The following is a 5676-nucleotide window of genomic DNA, read 5'->3' as shown; positions in this document are numbered from 1 at the left end:
GAGCCTTGGCTCACACCGAACAACAAGCTATAAAGGGCCCCAAAATTACTAGTGTAAAACCATTCAAACGGGAAAACCAACGGTCTAATCTATATAAACAAAACGAGAAACGAGAAACACGTATATATTACATAAACAAACGACAACTACTGTACATCAGATTCCTGACTTAGGACAGGTGCAAACATTTGCAGCGGGATTAAACGTTTTAATGGATCCAAACCTTCTCCCTTTTTCTGAAACAATAGCATAACAGTTTATTTTCAATCTTTGTAATTGACTGTCCCTCTGGTATCTTTCACCCCACTTTTATGGTCGACAATTGCGGCCCGTGATGGCTGAATTGTTTTTATATTGTAAAGGATCACAGTTTATAGCCAAACCTTATACCACTCCTTCTTAATCTTGTTTGATAAATTCAACAACACTTACAATTACCTTGACAGTAATATTTTTTTTAATTTTCTAGATTTAGAACGCATACGGGAAACTCTATTATACACAAAGTTAAGATCTTCAAGTATGATCAAAACCCATACAGTATACTATAGAAATATTAAGTACAGATACTTTGTAATGATTTGGTGCAGTGCGTTATTTTTTTCTCCATAGAAGTGTTTCATAACTTTTTTGGATTCGAGCGTCACTGATGAGTCTTTTGTAGACGAAACGCGCGTCTGGCGTATATACTAAATTTAGTCCTGGTATCTATGGTGAGTTTATTTACAACCACTGGGTCGATGCCACTGCTGGTGGAGATTTATTTCCCCGAGGGTATCATAAGCCCAGTAGTCAGCATTTTTTGTGCTGACATGAATTGTCATTGATAGATATTCATAAATTTACTGTTTACAAATTTTTGAATTTTTTGAAATACTAAGGCTTTTCTACCTCAGGCATAGATTACCTTAGCTGTATTTGGCAAAACTTGTAGGAATTTTGGTTCTCTATGCTCTTCAACTTCGTACTTTACTTGGCCTTTTTAACTTTTTTGGATTCGATCGCGAGCGTCACTGATGATTCTTTTGTAGACGAAACGCGTGTCTGGCGTATATACTAAATTTAGTCCTGGTATCTATGATGAGTTTATTATTAGTATACTTGTTAACACCTTGTCAAATACGATTTAAAGGTCCAATAGGTTTAATATTTGTTTTGTTTTTATCATCAACACAATTGAGCTTAGTAGGAAAACGTGAAATGTTTAATTACCAATAGAGAGATTCAAAATCCTTTTTTTTTCACCTAAATATAAAAAAAAACCCAGATATTTTGAATCTTGAAAGAAAAACATGGCCTAATTAAAGTTTTTAAATTCCTTTGCAAATATGACGCCCTTATTATAAATGTTTGTAATTTACAATAACATTTTTAAAAAATCATTCATTCATATAAAGGAAGGGAATGGGTTCGGAATCGGTGGTGTTTATGGATGATGAGATACATAGTGGTTACATTGAAACTATATATCCAGAACCAATCTGTAAAAACTAACGATTCTCATGAATGCAAATAACGGAATGAAGATGAAATATTTATTGTTTAAGATCTAGAGAATTTCAAATATTAAGATTAAATGGTGAATACAGAACACCCCCATAATGTGATAAATAATATTTAAAGGCTATTATGCATCTATATTAATGTCAAAGTGATACAGTGTGTGGTCATAACATAACTTTATTGAATTTCAAAAATAAAAAAAATATATCACATGATTGATGCATAAGTATAATCATATATATGTCTGTTTTACACTTTATTCAGAAGCGTATGCATAACTGTGGAGGGATTGCTCTTCGAATCACCATTTCTGCCACAATATTTGGTACCTAAAAATATTGAAATCACATCCATTATCTATGAAACTAAGATTAAATAAATAAACAACTTTCACTAAGCCTAGATGAACGATTACTGACGATTTGTATTGGTAATAAACAACATTGTTTTGCCAAATGTTATTTTCTTTTGCATGAAGATCGATGTTTATTGTAAATGATGTTGTTGTCTCTTTTTGTAAACCAAAATATTATGTAACTGATAAATCTACACAGTTTGTTTATTATCGATCACAATGATTGATAGGTTGATCAGGTTTGAAGCTAAAGACAAAAAAGAAATCATTGAATGATTATTGTAATTTTTAAATTTACGTTGTAGAAATCATTTTGGTTTATCCATGACTAAACTACGATGTATAGACACACCATTTCTTTTAAAGACGCTTCATTATTTTTTATTAGATTTAGTTCCAGCTTCACCAGGAAAAAGAAGTGTAATTTTACATACAAAGCACAAAGATATGCGATTGATTTAGATTGCCTGCACATGTATCACTGCTTACGATTTGTAAGTTCGTATCGCCATATTGTCATTTGGATGTCAACTTATTAACTTTGTAACCCAGGAATCATGTGATTGTTTAAAACATAACAGGGAACAAATGACTAATTACTGTCTCTAATCTTACATCAAGAGCTTACGTGATCTTTAATAGCTAAGATTTATAATGAATTCTTTGTAAGACACTGATATGTAAGAGTTTTCTTCACCTATGTGTTTTTGTTTGTTTAATATATATAAAACGAAGGAGATATTGGAGCTATTTTGTAGTACTTTATGCAAAAAGAGTAAAATATCAAAAACACCAACTCCATATCAATATGACTAAGATATTTACCGTTATTTGTTTAGTCATCATAGAAGTCATCAGAATCGTCTCCCCTGTACATCATACGGTATCTCCACATGTTTCTCCTGTAGAAATTATTAGTATTATACCTTGGCACCCAGGAATGAACCAAGGCTGCCATGTATATAACCAGCAACAGTAAAAACACACACTTTGCGATGGTCATCATAGCTATTCGAGAAGTAGCTCTGAAAAAACAAATATAATACAGATGGTTTTGAATGCTATTTCAACTATGAGTCAAAGAAGTAAATAAGAATTTATGTTAAATTCAAAGACATATAAGTAAACAGAAACAACTCGTCATCGGTATTAATAATAATATCGGAATAAAATGTTTTTGAAGATTTTGATAAATTCTCCCCTATATACTTTTGTTGATTACACATTTTGTTTCATTTTTAGGATGAATATAATATGATAACACTTTACAAATTTGGTGCATTCGAGGCGATCTGCATCAGGAACGCTCTTAACAAAAACTTGAAAGCTTTTAAAGTATGAATACTATAGGAGCATATGAAACCAAACTTACATAGAGTTAACGTCACCTAAGGGGGTTGGAATCTTAGTTTCTTACTTAATTCAACTGCAGAGATCTTTACGAAAATATCATAAAGAGTTGCTTTTTATAAGGCTGGCAATATTCTTTTACTGGCGATGTGGGACTGTTGGACATCTTTTTACAACTATTTTAGTTGTTAATTTTCAGTTTTCTATAGAATTGAATATTGTTTTATGAAAATTTATACCAACCTAAAACATATGCCAACTACTTTTGCATGAAGCGCGGAATCGCGTCTAGATTAAAAAAAATGTAATGTCACTTGCCTTTATTTCGTATAAAATTTAACGATTTCGAGGTTGATACTAGTAGCTAATATATTTATCAAATTTTAATCATTGATGTTAGTTTATCGTATGAATTGTTTTACATTTGTCAGTCAGGGACTTTATAGCTGATTATGCGTAATGGGTCTTACTCATTGTTGAAGGTCGTTCAGTGATTATTGTCTGTATCATTTGTTCTCCTTGTGGAGATTTGTCTCACTGGAAATCATACCGCTTCTTCTTATGCTTATGTTCATGTAAAGTATGGGGAAATGATTGGTTGTTAATATTATATTTATTTCATCTATCCATACTTAAAAAATAAAATATCTATTACTTATTTAAATTGATTAAATTTGACATATGTTCTCTTATTGTTTACTAAAAGTACTCGAAGAATGCGAAAAAATACTGATTTATAAGTTAGGCGGTGCTGCCATTTCTATAATATTGGGCTGCTTTAATATGATATGGGTTGCTTTCAGAATAAATGCAAGCATTTAACGGAATCTATGATTCGTGTATCAGTCAATAAAAATTTAACATTGGTATGAATTCAACACCTTCCTAAAAATAAAAATCTGGCACTTGTAAATAGTAGAGAACTACAGATGTTTTTTTTATGTTAAAGATAGCAGGATGTAAAAAGGAAAGAAAAGCATTTAAGAGGAAAGGACAGCCTATATTCCAAGATTGTGTATGGTATATTTGTAAATGCAAGGACGAAAGCTTTGTTTACTTACCAAAGTGTATCAGTTAAGATCCTCGACAATTGTGATGAACCATGGAACATCAACCATTTTATACTGTTGATTATAATGAATTGCATATGCGACAGGTAATGATTGAATACTTAAGTTAAACCGTAGTGGGATAATTTATTCGTTCTTCGTGTAAATATAGAATACATAACTGAATGACATTTTAACTTCTTCTTCCATTTGTTAATTCATCAAATGAGGTCATTAGTGTGACTATATCATCTAAATCGTTGGTTTTTTTTTGTGTTCATATATCTAAATAACCAATAATAATTTATCAAAAGGTGATATATATTGCAGTTATTGCACGTATACGGGTTAAATACGACGTTTGAAAGGGATTTCCTTAACACAATATTTTTTCCCAAATTTTCTGGTATATTCTTCAATTACATCATCATTCATGCAGGACATTAAACTTCTGGAAACAAACGTGATTGGAGAATTAATACTTTTTTTAACGCATTAAACATTGATGAACAAGGATGTATTTACTTAAGAAATGACATGTATTTTCCCTATCAATTTTTCCAATTGGAAAGATTACAATAACTAAAACAAAAAACAAAAATAACAAAATTAGCGAAATTTTAGTAAGTCTCTTCAGAAAAAGCAAATTCAAAAACTCAAACACATTCAACGAATTTGAAAAACGACTGCCAAATTCCTGACTTGGTACAGTCATTTCCTTGTGCAGGAAATGGTGGATTGAATCTAGTTTAATAACTAACTAAACATTTCACTTATATGACAGTGATCTAGAAGATTTCTGAAATTACATTTATTGAACCCATTTTTCACATCCCATATCAAAGTATTATTGCAACAGAAATGACAAAACTCTCCCGATAACTCAAACTTTCTCTATAAAAAGAAACACCAATTATAAAAGTTCCATCGCTAGTTTGAAACAAAGAAATATGACCGTCAATTAGCAGATTTATCAGACAACAAATAACGTATATGTTAACAACTATATTTCTCAATTTGGCCGTCGACAATTAAAACAAATATCGCATAGTAAACTGTAAAAGGCAAGCGAAGATGCTCTTTGTAAAACATTTCAATCACTAGATTTGTGAACAAAACAACACACAAAAAATAAAACATGGTGTACGGTAACAAATTACAACAACTTAATACAGACTCCTAACTTGGGACTGGCACATGCAGAATGTGACGGGGTTAAGCATGTTTGAGAGAATGAAATCATAAACTATGCTATGATAATAGTGAAGCAGCATTACGTAATAAAAAAACCATGAAATTGATTGAAATGGGATTGACTCATCAGATCAATACAACGCACAAAACAACTGATAAAGATAATAAATACCCAAAGTACCAATATGTGAATACTCGAAGTAACTGATGTATACACAGAGTTAG

The 5676-nt window shown here is 31.1% G+C and overlaps 1 long non-coding RNA gene across 1 annotated transcript; it reads right to left on the bottom strand.

The window, feature by feature from the left end:
• Positions 1-1662: 1662 nt before the first annotated feature.
• Positions 1663-4402, bottom strand: LOC139518573 (uncharacterized). Its single transcript, XR_011663414.1, has 3 exons — positions 4270-4402; positions 2684-2883; positions 1663-1832 (listed from the first exon to the last, which is right to left on the bottom strand). It is a non-coding gene; the product is annotated as an uncharacterized lncRNA (long non-coding RNA).
• Between the last annotated feature and the right edge of the window lie 1274 nt (positions 4403-5676).

The sequence above is a fragment of the Mytilus edulis genome, chromosome 4 (assembly GCF_963676685.1).
Source record: "Mytilus edulis chromosome 4, xbMytEdul2.2, whole genome shotgun sequence".
NCBI lineage: Eukaryota > Metazoa > Mollusca > Bivalvia > Mytilida > Mytilidae > Mytilus > Mytilus edulis.
The sequence above is the reverse complement of the archived record's forward strand: the minus strand, read 5'-3'. Positions and strand labels throughout refer to the sequence as shown.